We start from the raw sequence: 17,097 nt of genomic DNA, 5'->3' as shown, positions 1-17,097 counted from the left end.
GCAAACCTTCAAAATGAGCTGACTGAATTTCTTCAATGAATTAGGTATTCGTTGATCCACAGATGTTCATGCAATTGCCTGTAAGGCCAGTAACTGACAGAACGTTAAAAATATTTATCCAGAATCTGAACAACCGGCCCTGCAGTTGACTTACAATTACAACCCCTTATTTTCAAGTCCTTCTTTACAGTGATTGTAGACTTTTGCCAGGCTTTTCTCCGATTCTGAGGATATGCTCCACAGACAACTGGGGATTTTAACATAGTCTGTTTTGTATGGGTGCATTTCTTCACACTCACCATAGGCACAAGTTTTTGACCCTAGTTGTACATACTGGCCATCTCCAATGGACGTACAAGGCGTTGACAATGTATGGGCTCACCAATCGATTGACCGCGGAACTGATCGTTGTTTGTTCCATAACACGCGATCAGTGACCAGCAGATTTAATTTTACTTTGGCTGATCTGTATCCCAGTTGTCAGAAATGTGAGCAGAGCCCAGGCCCTAATCGCCTTCTTTCCCATTCCAGGAAGAAATGAGCGTCGTTAGCACTACAGTGTTCAATAACCAAGCCCCCTGCCTCTCCCGCGGCACCCCAAGCTCTGTTTTTTTAAAGTAATTCCCAAGAGTCCGAAAGAAAGCACCACAGGCGCGGGTGAAAATCTTTGTTGTTAATAATGCCCAGTTACGTTCCCTGAATGCAGCAGATAGCAGCAGCAGTCCGCGTCATCTTTTTTTCCCAAATCACTTTAGCGCAAACCACACCCTGTAGTTGCAACGAACGTTCAGAATCGATTCCATTGGTCAACACGACGAGAGCGCTGACGACGTCCCTCCATACCACTGACAATACAAAAATGGTCAGTGGCATATTATTTGGGTGTTTTTGCCCCCTTACAAATATAGGGGCATTTTATGGCTTCTCCCCCACCCCCCCCCAAAAAAAAAAATTCCTACGCTGTGCTATGTTATTAACTGCATCAATATACATGGATTAAATCTAATAGGAATCTGAATGCACATTTTGAAGAATCCATGCCATGCCGTGTCATTTGCAGCAAATCAAATCAATAAGACTGGGTGGGCTGGTGGGACGTCTTCAAATACAGTTGACAGTCAAATCAAATCGCAAGCCAAATCTAACCAATCAGCCCTCTCATCGTGTTTTCGCGCTAAATCTTGTTGACCAATGTTGCAACTACGGGGCGTGGTTTGCGCTAAAGTGGTTTGGGGAAAAAAAGGACGCCAGCAGTCCAGGCTACTTGCCATCCTCACTCACACCACAGTACTGTAGAATTATGGCAATCCCTTTTAACATCTAATAGCTTGTCTGGATTCACATTACAGATATCTGTAATTCATTTATGACTAGTCAAAATGCTAATTTAAGATATCTCTAATTACATTTTGACTAGTCACTGGCGGTTTTTTTTACCTCATGTGCTTGCTATTTGGGGGTACAGATGTAGCAAGCCATTCAAATTAGTCTAGGTTTATTATTATTATTATTATTATTATTATTATTATTATTGTTGTTGTTTTTATTGTTGCATGTTCTCCCCCTGTCTGTGTGGGTTTCCTCCGGGTACTCTGGTTTCTTCCCACAGTCCAAAGACATGCAGGTCAGTGAATTGTAGACTCTGAACTGCCTATTGGTATGAGTGTGTGCATAAAGAGTGAGTGAATGGTCCATGGTGTATCCTGCCTCTGGCCTAATGCAAGCTGGGATAGGCTCCAGCACCCCCTGTGACCCTGACCCAGATAAGCGGGCATAGACTCCTTCACCAGTTACTTTGTTGTTGTCTTGGGGTTCAGTCGAACCTATTGGACCAAAGTTCGTTCAGCCCTGGGAGTTAATTTGTGCCTCCTTCCTGAACAATGAAGTGTCTGTGTGGTCCCACAAACAAACAATTGTTTGTACAGATGCTTGTGGTACCTTCAGTTGTTTGGAAATTGCTCCTAAGGAGGAACCAGACTTTTGATAGTCCACAATTTTTTTTCTGAGGTCTTGGCTGAGTTTCTTGGATTCTCCCATGGTATCAAGGGCAAAAAGGCAGTGGCTCTAAAGGTGGGCCCTTAAATACAGCCACAGGTGCCAATTAACTCCCAATTAACTCCTAATTATGACAACTGGCCGATCAGAAGCTTAAAAAAGTCCTTACATCAATTTCTGGAATCTTCCAGACTGTTTAAAGAGACAGTCAACTTGGTGTATGTAAACTTTTGACCCACTGGAATTCTGATATAGTGAATTAAAGCTGAAATAAATCTGACTCTAATCGATTGTTTTAAAAAGATTGCAGATGTGAACAAAGTAGATGCTCTAATTGACTTGCCAAAATAAATGTACGGTAACATGAAATGTGCAGAGTTGTGAAAAACTGAGTTTGAATATCTTTAGCCTAGGTGTATGTAAACTTTTGGCCTCAACTGTAGACCCATGTTTATATTCAGTGTATATAGCTCATTTCACTGTATCTCTTTCATCATATCGACTGATAGGACGCTTGGTACGAAAACATTTCACTGCTAGCTAGTTAACATCCTGTTTTACTCATCTGACATATTTATTGGCTAAGTTCTGATTTTTTTTCTGGTCCAGCTAAACAAGCAGTAACAATTGTATAAGAACTAGAGGAGAAACATGGTCACGTGGTTCAATTCAATCCAATTCAATACTTCTGCATGTGATACCACCGCAAGATAGATGCCACGGCCCAGGAAGTCAGCCATGTATTTCCTATGAGTGTTGTAGAAATTGATAAAACTCTCTCCTGCATGAATTAGGTGCCAAAAGCACACACTGTGGCAATCAACAGAAACAGGCAATAACATATTACATTTTGGATCAAAATGTTTTATAGGCTGAAAATAATAAAGAAAAATATGATCAATTATTACCATTCAGAGTGCATTGACTATGTGCACTGATCTGTAATTGGTTAAGAATAAAACCAATCAGACTTGTAACAGGGTCATGAGACAACCATAGCTTCACAGCTTCATCACGTGACAGGGCGCATCTGCACTGTTGCTTCAATTTTAGTTCAAAACCATAGATAGCCTACAGCTACATAACTGTGGGCACAGCTAATTAGCTCACTAGCTACTTGTTACCTAACAGTTATGAAGTTCGTAGCTCAGATAGCTAGCGACTATTGCCTTTGTGTTTTTGTCTTGTGCATAGTAATACGGTTTCAAATGCTTTGATGCTAATAATATTTCAGAGGACAGAACATCTCAAGATATACAGTGCCCCTTCACTTTTTCCACATTTTGTTATGTGACAACCTTATTATAAAATGGATTAAATTCATTTTTATTCTCATTAATCTACACACAAATTCCCCATAATGACAAAGCGAAAACAGGTTTAGAAATTTTAGCAAATTTATTAAAAATAAAAAAAACTGATATATCACATTTACATAAGTATTCAGACCCTTTACTCAGTACTTCATTGAGGCACCTTTGGCAGCGATTACAGCCTCAAGTCTTCTTGGGTATGACGCTACAAGCTTGGCACACCTGTATTTGGGGTATTTCTCCCATTTCTCTCTGCTTTTCTCAGGTTCTGTCAGATTGGATGGGAAGCATTGCTGCATAGCTATTTTCAGGTCTCTCCAGAGATGTTCAATCGGATTCAAGTCCGGGCTCTGGCTGGGCCACTCAAGGATATTTATAGACTTGTCCTGAAACCACTCCTGCATTGTCTTGGCTGTGTGCTTAGGGTCATTGTCCTGTTGGAAGGTGAACCTTTGCCCCAGTCTGAGGTTCTGAGCACTCTGGCACAGGTTTTCATCAAGGATGTCTCTGTACTTTGCTCTATTCATATTTCCCTCGATCCTGACTAGTCTCCCAGTTCCTGCCACTGAAAAACATCCCCACTGCATGATGCTGTCACCACCATGCTTCACCATAGGGATGGTATTGGCCAGGCGATGGGCGGTGCCTGGTTTCCTCCAGATGTAACGCTTGGAATTGTGGCCAAGGAGTTCAATCTTGGTTTTATCAGACCAGAGAATTTTGTTTCTCATGGTCTGAGAGTCCTTTAGGTGGCCAACTCCAAGCGGGCTGTCATGTGCCTTTTACTCAGGAGTGGCTTCCGTCTGGCCACTCTATCATAAAGGCCTGCTTGGTGGAGTGCTGCAGAGATTGTTGTCCTTCTGGAAGGTTCTACCATCTCCACAGAACTCTGGAGCTCTGTCAGAGTGGTTCTTGGTCACCTCCCTGACCAAGGGCCTTCTCCCCCGATTTCTCAGTTTGGCCAGGTGGCCAACTCTAGGAAGAGTCCTGGTGGTTCCAAACTTCTTCCATTTAAGAATGATGGAGGCCACTGTGTTCTTCAGGACCTTCAATGCTGCAGAAATTTTTTTGTACCCTTCCCCAGATTTGTACCTCGACACAATCCTGTCTCGGAGGTCTATGGGCAATTCCTTCGACTTCATGGCTTGGTTTTTGCTCTGACATGCACTGTCAACTGTGAGACCTTATATAGACAGGTGTGTGCCTTCCCAAATCATGTCCAATCAATTGAGTTTACCACAGGTGGGCTCCAATCAAGTTGTAGAAACATCTCAAGTATGATCAATGGAAACAGGATGTACCTGAGCTCAATTGTGAGTGTCACAGCAAAGGGTCTGAATACTTATGTAAATGTGATATTTCAGTTTTTTATTTTAATAAATTTGAAAAAATTTTAAGAACCTGTTTTTACTTTGTCATTATGGGGTATTGTGAGTAGATTGATGAGAATAAAAATGAATTTCATCAATTTTAGAATAAGGCAGTAACGTAACAAATTGTGGGAAACGTGAAGGGGTCTGAATACTTTTCGAAAGCACTGTATGTTGTCAAACTATGTAGCATATGATTAAATGTATCAGACTATTTACTTGTAAGGGGGAACAGCATCTAGCTTGTTGGCTACACAGTAGTTTGCAAATAGCCTGGTCTAATTAGCTTCCTAGCTAGATAAGCTGGCGGTTATAAAGGCAAGATTTGTTATCTTGTACATAATAATATTATGGGTTCATATATCAAGTTAAGCATTGTTAGACTATAGCATAAAAGATTAAACGTATTGTATCCATATAGGCTATTTACTTTTGAGTATCCTAGCCTAAATCCTACGGTTACGTCTGTGTTCACACAGCACCAATGTACTACCTAAACAGCTTGCTAATCTAGTTAAGTAAATAGCTATTCAACTAAACGGTTATTTTAGCAACTACTCGACTCATTTCTCCGGTATCGTCATGGCATTTTGCAATAAAGGCTATTCTCAGAACAATTTTTTATTGTCAGATTGTATATTGCTGCAGATAGCCAGTGACACCGTACAGACCTGGCAGTCGCCGGCTAGCTTTCTGGCGCCTGTCTCTCTGTTGTGATTTAAACGGGTTGGTGCTGTTAATATCAGCCTTATGACCATTTATATGACTGAAAACAAGGTTCCCATATGAAATATGTTTAGACCGTGTCATGGTTCTGTGTTTTCCTGTCTGTGTTTCCCTTGTTGGGCCGCCAGATGGCGGCACTTCTGTTTTGTGTCCTGCTCCCCCCTGTTAATTGTATGATTGTTTCCAATTGTCTCGTTATTCTATCATTGTTCCCACCTGTGTCTTGTTATCCCCTCCTTTTCTGGGTTGATTGTTTTTTGAGTTCACCTGTGTCTTGTTACCCCCTGTCTATTTAAGTTCTTTGTTCCCTTGACTCGGGTGCTGGTTCCTTGTGTTTGTTCCCGATCTGTGCTTGTTTTTGACCGTTTGTACCTGCCTGTGTTTTTGACCTGCTTGTGCTTTTCCCACTTGTTTTCTGTGCTTGTGAAGTTCTGTTTTTTTGTATTCTTTTGGTTTTTGTTGTATGCCCCTCATGGCTCTTTGTTCGTTCTGTTTTCTGTTAGTAAAGTCTTGTTTGTATCGACATTTTTGAGTTTCGTGTTTTTTCCCACTCTGCGCCTGGGTCCTAGCTCCCGCCCGTGACAGACCGTATGTAGCGTATGTAGCCAAATGTTAACTAAGCAGCTTGTTAAGCTAGTTAAGTAAATGGCTGTTTAACTTTGCAATATTTGCAATGTTTCCTAAATTGTTTCAAGTTACTTGGCCCTGTGTGTACAAACATTCATGGGCCAAACATGTTTGGATAGGTTTGTAAGATTCAATATTTATTTAATAGGCCTCAATATGTCTATATTTAAATCTGTATTTATGTATTTGCATGCTGCTAGGGAAATCTCCCCATGGGGATAATGAAGTACTGCACATATGTGTGTATGTCTGTATTTACATTTACATTGCATTTATTTTACAATCAGCATTTCTTTTAAGTTGCAAACTTTGTAACTTGACAACCAATGTTCTTATTTTAGGTATTGACCAGCAGTTTTATACATTCATTTAAATGTTTTTTGTTATTAGACACTTTTATGTGGCACAAAGTTCAGGATTCTAAGATTAAAAATCACAAGGTCATGTTACTTGAAACAATTTAGAAAACACTGGGTAACATTGCTTTTGAATACAGCTTGTTTAATTTGTATGAGCTAAGACAGCCAATATTTTTTCATGTAAATTGGCACAATTTTGATATCAGTACTTTTAATGGCAGGCCTAGATTTTAATTAATGACTTATAGACAGTGGTTTATATGTGTGAGTAACTTGCCATTTTTGTATGTTGAAAATGTGTTTTTAATCAGTACTCAATCAATGTACTGTGCTCATTTTGAGTAAGTGATAATAGCATCCTTTACTATGAATGACAAGTAAATGATAGTGTAGTCACGTTTTCAAAAGGAAATGTTTTTAATGGGCTGTTGCACATGACAGACCTACTAATCGTCTGTATGTCGGTAGATGATATATAGGGCTATCTAACATTAATTTTAAAATGTGGCGTTGTAGGGTAGCTACAGTAGCCTAGCTACCAGTACAGGCACAATGTGACCGTTTTCACTTAAAGAAAATCAATATACTTGCCGTGAAGAAGTCATTATCTTGCACCCGTTTATATACGACTGGTAACGTTTCTTAATGGACCGCAGTGCAATGCTGGTTTTAGTGCTTAATTTCAGAGCCATCTGTAGTAACACTGTACACTCGGTCTGGTGTCTCGTTAGCAAGGCAGCTAACGTTAAACTCTATCAAAACGGGGGAAGGAGAACTGTCTAAAGTGTGGGTGTATTTTATTTTGATTTCAAAAATATAAATGAGTTTCCCGTAAAGACTGGCAATAGAATGGGTCATACTGAAGAACTCAGTGACTTCCAATGTGGCACTGTGATAGGATGCCACCTTTCCAAGGAGTCAGTTTGTCCATTTCTGGCCTGCTAGAGCTATACCAGTCAACTGTAAGTAGCCTACTGTTATTGTGAAGTGGAAACCTATAGGAGCAACAACAGCTCATTGGCAAAGCGGCAGGCCGCACAAGCTGATAGAATGGGACCGTCGAGTGCTGAAGCGTTTAGTGTGTAAAAATCATGTTGTCAGTCGCATCACTCACTACAGAGTTCCAAACTACCTCTGGAAATGATGTCAGCGCAAGAACTGTTTGTGAAGATCTTCATGAAATGGGTTTTCATGGCTGAGCAGCCGTACACAAGCCTGCAATGTGCAATGCCAAGCATCGGCTGGAGTGGTGTAAAGCACACCACCATTGGACTCTGAAGCAGTGGAAACGTGTTCTCTGAAGTAATGAATCACGCTTACTATCAGTGAAGTCTGAAGGACAAATCTGGGTTTGGCAGAATGCATAGTCCCAACTGTACTGGCCCGAATAGTGCCAACTGTAAAGTTTGGTGAAGGATAATGAATAAAGAATAATGGTCTCGGGCTATTTTTCATGGTTTGGGCTAGGCCCCTTGGTTTCAGTGAAGGGAAATCTTAATGCTACAGCATACAGTGACATTCTAGAGAATTGTGTGCTTCCAACTTTGTGGCAGCAGTTTGGGGAAGCCCCTTGCCTGTTTCAGCATGACAATGCCCCCGTGCACAAAGCTAGGTCCATAAAGAAATGGTTTGCTGAGTTTAGTGGGGAAGAACTGGGCTGGCCTGCACAGAGCCCGGACCTCTACCCCATCAAACACCTTTGGGATGAATTAGAATGCCGACTGCGAGCCAGCTTTAAGTCCAACATCAGTGCCCACTGCTCAACGTCTCAAATGCTCTTGTGGCTGAATGGAAGTGAATCCCCGCAGCCATGTTCCAAAATCTACTGGAAAGTCTTCGCAGAAGAGTTACGGCAGCAAAGGGGGGTCCAACTCTACATTAATGCTCATGGTTTTTTAATGTTCATCAATTACATATGGGTGTGATGTTCAGGTGTCCACATATTTTTGGAAATGTTGTGTAGTTTTGGAGTTTATGCTAGCTGCATAATGTTAGTTAGCAAATGGCTAAGGGTGCTGTGGGCCATTGCCAACAAAAGAACACTACAGACGGGCAGAATTTTTTCAAGGTCATCAATAAAAAGAGCAAATTTCCAGTTAACAGCACATTATTTGTTTTGTTTTTGGGAATATGCATTGTAGACTGTCAATGTTTGCTAGCTGGTGTTCCATTCACAAATTAATTGATCTAACTTGCACATTTCAGATCAACAAATTCAGTGATCTGCTGGTTGGATTGCTTGGGTTAAATTGTATAGTATGTTCTTATACAGTGAACAAGCTAATTTATTTTGGCGGTTTTACAGTAGTTGGGGTGAGTTGTTGTAAATTAATCATTTGCTATTTTCTATCAGTGCATTCCACCAATGATGAAGCTGAGATTTAACATTAACTGTTTTAAACTGATGTATTCAATGTTGGATTAGTTGTAACAGTCACTTTATTCAATAATGTCTTGACTGTATCTAATTTATTGTTTCTCTTAGATGTGGTGACTTGTCATCCACTAGCGTAGTGCTTAAATTGAGCTCAGTGTCTTTGATGAAAGAGTACTGCCATTTCGGAATTTTAAATGCTTGCATCCAGCTAACAGCTATGTGTAGATTATTATGTACACCCTGCTTGGCCTCTTAAAAGTGCAGTAGGTAAGTTTAGAGAAACAAGCAAGAGAGAGCTTGATTTTGGAGAGAAAAAAAAAAAGAAAGAGGGGGTTCTCCCTCAAATGCCCCTCCCTCTAAACACAGGCACACAGGCTGCCTGACATCCATTTGGAGATTTTGGGCTCTATTTTCCAGCCAGCACATGGTGAGCTGGGAGAAGTCGCGCTGCCGAAATGGTATTTTCACCATATATTTTCATGTGCCTGAGCGGTTTGGTCATTTTGTGACTCGCCGTGCGCCAAAGTGGGAAGAGAGCCGCTGCTGGGGGTGTGTCAGTCAATACTGCATGGTGCAGTGCAGTTTTCCAGTCTGTCATTTGCACCATTCGCCACCCACTTGCCACTTGCCTATGACGTATGGCGCAGGTCATTGTCTGGCGGATTGGTAACTTGGGGCCTTTACCATGCAATGCCCGCACGTTTCACAGTCTATTCAAAAGGCAATCAACAGTTTTCCTGGATCATATGCTGTCAAATTTGACTTTGATATAAATCCCAGAAGTAGGAATAATGCATTTATTGCTCATTGTATTTTGTTTTGTTTTTTTTAATTCCTGTATTTATTTCTATTTTTAATTGTTTATGGCTGTTCTTATATTGCAGTGTGGTCCCTGCAGTAATGTATTTCGTTCTTTTTCTTACATCAGTCTGTAATGAGATGAATGACAATAAATGCAACTTGAAAAATCTTTTCATTTTAATATCAACATAAAACAAAAGTAGTAGTAACAAAATGTAGAAATGATTTGCATTTGAGTGGAACTCATTACAAATTCCTATATGTATTAGTCTATACCAACATAATTGAGCAGTCTAACATATCTTACTGCTGGAAATATTTTAATCAGCTTGAACATGTATTCGCTTGTCCACTGTCTAGTATTTTTCTACATAAAATAATTATATTTGTGTGAAGAAAATAACTATTTTTTGGCATATGTACTTTATTTCAATTTACTGACGGTCACAGAATATCATTACCACTCGTGGTCAAGACGATATATAGGGGAGAACCAGCAGAATTGTAAAAATTTTCACTTTTCATTGAATTAGAATTAATGCAATAAAGAGCTGTGTAATTACAGTGCAAAGAGTACTAGTCTGCTACAAAAAATACATTAAGTTTAGTGTACAATTTAAAAAAACATTAACATAGTCCAATGTTCCAAGTATGAGCGGGACAGTTAACAGAGTTAAATGTTTAAAAAAGTTAAAATGAGTTTAAAAAGTTAAAAATAACTGCATAAGATTTTACTATCTGCAATATTCACAGGACAAAGCTCTGTTGGTTTTTAACAGCATACTGGGCGTTAATGTTTAAACCAGCAACTAATTAGGAAGGTCACTTAATTTATAGTTTATTGCCAAAAACGGAACATATGCGGCATTGGATCAGTTGCAGTTTTGTCATGTTTTAAATACGCTTATTTTGTCTATGTAGACAGGCCAATAGGGAAGAGTAAAGAAATTACTTTTTAAGACAGATTTTTCTTTAAGCTTTAAGTCATTTGTTGGCCAGTTACTGATCATGTGTGAGGTGAAAACTTGCTTTGTTGCTTAGCAATGTCTATGGGTAAGTAATACAATTCAAACCTATGCTGATTCGGAATCAGGAGATAAATAATCGAAATATGTGTGTTTAAAACATGTCAAAACCACCACTCATCCAGTTCTGCACAGTTCAGTTAAGCCATGCCATTGTTGTGAATGATGGATTCGTGTTATAATTTTTCTTTCTTTTTCTTGTGAGCAACACAGACATTTTACTATAGTGAATGGGATCACTGGCATTGTATTTTGTTTAATAAAACTTCAAGATACTGTTGTAATAATTTCTTAGTTATAGCATAGAGCACTTAAGCTAATAAGCTACAGGTATAATGGGAAATTAGCCCATAATAAAACTGGCCCATAATAAGCATTTATGTGATGTTGTGATTCTGATGGAAGAAAATTTGAAGACGTTTGAACCAATATCTCTTATTTATGAGATTTGTTCAACTTGATTTTAAAAAAGTGACAACCCAACTCTGCACCTCCTGCAAAGGAACGTCTTGTGAGACACATCATTACACGATTGTCCATGTCTTCCAATGCAGCGGTAGACTACAGAAATTGGCAAGGCCCTGCGGCTCTAAACGGGAATTAAAAGAGGTCATTTGATTGGCTATTAACAAATGTAGTTGCACCACATCCACATGATAGTATGTTCAGCGCAACCCAGCCCTGTTGGCAGGTGTGCCACGTGCTTCAAGCTGTGCGCCGCTCATCTCTGGTCCTGAAAATAGCAACAATCACAAGCCACGCCCAGTGTGCGCCACATGCCATGCCACTGACTGCGTCCATGCGCCGTGCGACATTGATTCCAGAAAATCACTGTGGTTCAGTGGAGTCCCAGAGCCTTAGAAATGGCTTTGTAACTCGTTCCAGACTAATATATTTCAACAAATTTATATTTCAACAAAGAAACTTTGTGGTGATTACTTCACTCTGATGGTAACATTCAATATGAGTGAGGTTTAGATTCAATAGGGCTGGTTGCAATCAAGCCTGGCAGTCTTCAATCAGCTATCAATTACATTTGTTGATTGGGTAACTAAGGGGGCAGTTGCATTTTTAGATGGGTGATATGGGTGTTTGGCAATTTTTTTAAATAAATGAAACAACAATTTTAGAAATGTGTATTATGTTTACTCAGGTTCCTTATGTATGTGTAATGAGAGCTGCATCTGATACAATTGTGTGATTGCATGTAAATATCCTAAACGGTGATTGGAGCAAGATAGCTGTGTCTGGTCCAGTTGCGTCTGTGCAACCCTCAACAGTACAAGAGGATCAGGAAAAGACATTGTTTTGTCATTCATTTAAATGTTGTTATGGTACTGACTAATACCGTAACTACATTTAAATGAATGACAGAACATCTTGAATAGGTGTTTCAGCCACATGTTTTATACAAGTCATGTAGGTTAAATCATAATATGGATGATTGTAGGCTTTTTTTGCCCATATTATGGCATGATACATCTGTCCGGTCCAATGCAATTGAGGTGCCTGGTTTGTAGAAAGGAAGTAAATAAAAGCGGTGTAATGTCCTCACATTGGTTTTGTAGGAGTGACTGCTAAAATCAGTCGGATCTGCATCACAGTTAATTTAAATTTTCATTTCTGGTCCAGATTAATATAGCCATTGCCCACTCTGGTAGACAGGTTGGGCGGCAGACTAGGGCCAACCATAAGATCAAAGATAAATTGCACTTTTTACAGGAATATTGCAGGCCAAAATTTGTTTGCCTCTCCAAAGCATCTCATTGCCCCCTCTGCAAAAGTGGGCAAGTACTGGGGCATCCTGGTAGACCACGGATGACCACAGTAGTGGATGACCAAAGAATACTTTCAATTGTGACGGAAAACCCCTTTTCAACTGTCAAACTGATCAAGGACACTCTCCAGAATGTAGGCATAGATATGTCAAAGACTACAATAAAGAGAAGACTACACCAGCATAATATCAGAGGGTTCACAGCAAGATGCAATATGTCAACCACTAGTAAGCCTCAAGAACAAAATGGCCAGATTAGAATTAGCTAAAAACTACATTTTTAAAAACTGGAACAAAATCTTATGGACAGAATAGATGAGTATTAACCTGTACAAAAGTGATGAAAAGATGAAAGGGTGGAGAAAGAAAGGAACTTCTCATGATCCAAACTATACTTCCTCTTCAGTGAAACATGGAGGTAGTGTTAGGGCTTGGGCATGTATGGCTGCCACTGGAACTGGAACTGGCTCACTTGCATCTGTTGATGATGTGACTGCTGACAGCAGCAGCAGGACGAATTGTGAAGTGTATACAAACATCTTCACTGCTAATTTTCTACCAAATGTCCAAAAACTTTTAAGGAGCTTCACCTTGCAGCAGTGCAATGACCCCAAACATACTGCTAAAGTAACCAATGACTTTTTCAAGGCCAAAAAGTGGTATTTTCTTTACTGGTCTAGTCTATCATTTGACTTGAATCCAATTTAACATGAATTTCACTTTCTGAAGACAAGACTGAAGGCAAAACACCCCCGAAACATACAGGAACTGAAGAGGGCTGTGGTACAGGCCTGTCAGAGCATCACCAGGGAAGACACAACAAGAATTAAGAAATGGGAACATATTAGACCAGTACTCAAATCTCTTCACTGGCTGCCTGTCAAATCCTTAATCGACTATAAGATCTTGCAGTTTGGCCCTTGACTATCTTAGTGAGTTACTTATTCCTTACTCTCCTCCAAGGTTACTTCGTTCACAAGATGCTGGTTATGTGAAATTCCACGTGTATCTAAAATTACAATGGGCAGTCGAGCCTTCTCTCATACAGCTCCTGTTTTATGTAACAATCTCCTTACGTATATGCGGGCTTCAGACTTTAAGTGTAGGCTTAAAACTTACCTCTTTAGTCTGTCCTATAGATAGCCATTCCTATAGTCCTATAATCTTGTCAAATGGTCATGTATAATCATGGAGTCTATGAAATTAAACACTGATGTCTGGGCTCGGTAGGGACCTTAGCATTAAGTGTCAAGCTCACATCAACGGAGCGGTCAAACTAGTTAGCTGAGCCTCCAGTGTCAACCTGGCCCTAGAGAGTTGACACACAAGGTAGCTTAGCATCAAGTGTCTAGCTGACCTTAACCCTGTCTTCTTTGTTTCTCTTTCCATGGGGTCCAACCTCCTACCTCGCCCTGAGTTCAAAGACCACACCAGCCTGTTTCCTCGGCCTGAATCCACAGGATCGCTCCAGTCCTGTCCTTTGCTCCATGTTCATGGACTGCTTCAGCCGTGTTCCTCCCTTGCCCATGCCTTGATGCTGTCTGGAGCTCCAGATCCATCATCCAGCTCCTCTAAACTGCACTATTCTAACTATACCATTTGGCCTTCTACTATTACTGTTAGCTTTCACCTCAGCTGTAACCTGTTCAATTGTATTTACTGTCTACTACTTCACACAAGGTTGGCCAGTGGAGGATGGGCTCCCCCTCTATAGCCGGGTGTCTCTCGAGATTACTTCCCATTGGGGAGTATTTCCTCGCCACCGTTTGAGGGTTTTACATTACATTACAGGCATTTAGCAGACACTCTTATCCAGAGCGACTTACACAGCTTTTTACATAGCATTTTTTTTTACATTGTATCCATTTGTGCAGCTGGATTTATACTTAAGCAATTCAGGTTAAGTACCTTGTTCAAGGGTACAACGGCAGTGTCCACCCAAGAATCAAACCTATGAGCTTTTGGTTACAAGCCCAGTTCCTTACCCACTGTGCTACCCACTGGGAGTGTTTTCTCTTTTTGCTCTGTCTCTTGCCTTGCTACTCTATTAAAGAATTATTATAAATTAAGTCTGTGACCCATAGACTTCACCAGGTATTGTTTTCAATTCAATTCCATTTTATTTGTATATTGTTGTTTTTTTTTTACAGAGAACTGTCACAAAGACACTTTACAAATTCTATAAACTATAATTGATATTTTACTTGTCTTTGAATTAGGTCATTGCAGAGCTCATTTTGGGTATGGCTAGAGGTTGCATATAGTAGTTTTGTAATGGAATTTCCGAAGTTGGCCACTAGATGGGGATATTTGATCACAATGCTTGCACCGTCTTACCCTGCAAAGTTTGGTTACCAGTATACCAGACGCAGTTTATCTAGAAAAAAGGGGGAATTGCGTTCCGGTTTCGGTCCCATAGTAGTAGCCTAGCCTAATGTTGTCGTTTCGTTTTTAGCCTATTATGGTGCGGAATAATACAATTATTCCTAATGACCGTATTAAAATTTGTATTCCTGGACAATTAACCGAAAAACGTTCTCGGGTACACTTGTATACCTGGAAGACATAATTTGTCCCATATTTTGATGTACGTAAAGTAGCCTATATTCATTATGGCCTACTTCGGTCATATTCATACAGATTTATCCTATTAATTATGCGTGATTTTGGACGCGAACATCGTCCACAATATATATAGCCTACGGTAGCATATAGATTAATATCATTTGCTTTTTCTTGGACAGTTAGTAACATTTTACCTCTTATCTTCAAAGGGGAGTTTTCATTTTGCCTAATTATATTCTGTCTATTTATTTATTAATTCATTATAAATAAATGGTTCGCTACACCCTCATTAACTGGATTTAGGATTTTATAGCTGATACTCCGGAAACTTATATGGTTACTGTCATTGCGGAAGGGATTTCCTAGCTCCGCTGGCGTATCACTCTAAACAGAGCAGATCTCCTTGCGGATTTAAGGCGAGTTGTAGAAGATAGGACGTGGACAGTATTAACATACACTTGAGACAGTTTGGTCTGTCTGTTTCCATGTAGGCTAACAGTTTTGTCATTATTTGGGCAAACTGTCTTGATTAGGTTAAACCAAAGGCACAGTTCCGCCTGATATTTTGACACCATAACCCGTCATTAGACACCATTGCAAAACTTAATTTTTTTTTTTTTTTTTTTTTTTTGGACGGTTTCCTGTCAAATAAATAAATAGTCGATGGGAAGGAGGCTGTCCTAGAATTGTGCTGAATCTGGGCCACCGCCCTCCAGCCAGGTAAACTGGATGCGAAGTTTACTCCGTTGAAGAGCTTGCGGCTTTTTTCTTTTGACATTCGACCTGCTTATGCGTAGACTGTTGTCTAAGATGATCTAAGTAGCCTAACTACGTCACGCGGTTTCGTTCCGTTTCCCAAATGTAACAACATACAGAGAAATATCATCTCAGTTGAATTCCAGTTCATGCGATGCTGGCGCAAACACAACAGTATAATAAAATAGCCGCTTATTTCTTAGTTCTTTCGGGGGAAATTACAGACACTCAAACTCCCATCAATCACTCCCCTTTCCGGTTGTAACGAGAGCATTGGTTTGCGGAAAGGATGGATCGTGCCTGCCGTTGGGGATTTCGTGTTGATTGCACATTATCACTGGCAGGCTGGGCTCTATTGCTGATGGACGACTCGCAGCAGCTTTTTTGCGTCCCCCACTTGGGAAATGCACAGCCGACCACTCCCGCCCCCGGCTCTTAATACAATATGGGTCGGGGTAGGGTGAGAGAGGGGTCCTGCGGTGTCAGAACAAATTAACCACTGAAATACCAATGCTCGGCACCACGAGTTTTCAATCCTTTCACTGATTTTTATGCAGCCTAGATGTAGTTTTCACACACTGGGAGCTAACCATATAATTATACGAGGCATATGAGTTATTTGTTTCCTTAGATCATTTGACGTTTGAAATGAATGAAAATGTGAGCACGGTGAAGGGCACGATTAGCATTTTGTTAACCCGATTCTGTGTAGTATATATTCATCTATAGACTTATTACAAAGTGGTTATACCTCCCTACACACAAGCAGTGTTTTCCCACTTGATTGCTAGCATATAGACTAGTTTTGTTGTTTGTTTTAAACACATTTGAAAAGTGGGGTTCTTTTATAGAAAATTGTATGTTTTATGCTTAGCTATATAGTTATTTGTTCTGTTGACTAGGTGCTTAATATATTTGTGGCCTACTTTCCATTTTTTAAAACCAGTATCTTCATCCCTGGTCCTGGAGAGCCTCGGGATCTATTCGTTTTTGTTGTTACTCGCAATTAATTGATCAATTAAAGCTGTCGATTAGACTACACAGTTAACTCACTGGGTCTGAATTGGTCGCTGATAATAAGCTGAGAAATAACTTGAAAATAAAAACCAACAGAACCGCTGACTCTCCGGGACCAGGAATGAAGATCACCGTTTTGAACCATTTACTTTCATAATCGGCATTGCGCCATCAAGCATTCAGAATTGAGGGCGTCTATTCTACATTGTTTATTATGAAGAACCAAAGTCCTATAGACAGCCAGGTTGAATTATGATTAAGAGAACCGGGCGAACACAACAAGGAATTCACAAGTGTCTTGGCAGTCCGAACACATGGTTCTCTCCCACAGAGTCCGGCAAATACCTTTTCCGAACAGCTGTTGTGCAGACGTTGGTCAAATATCAGAG

This window comes from Anguilla anguilla, chromosome 3 (genome assembly GCF_013347855.1).
Source record: "Anguilla anguilla isolate fAngAng1 chromosome 3, fAngAng1.pri, whole genome shotgun sequence".
Lineage (NCBI taxonomy): Eukaryota > Metazoa > Chordata > Actinopteri > Anguilliformes > Anguillidae > Anguilla > Anguilla anguilla.
The sequence above is the reverse complement of the archived record's forward strand: the minus strand, read 5'-3'. Positions refer to the sequence as shown.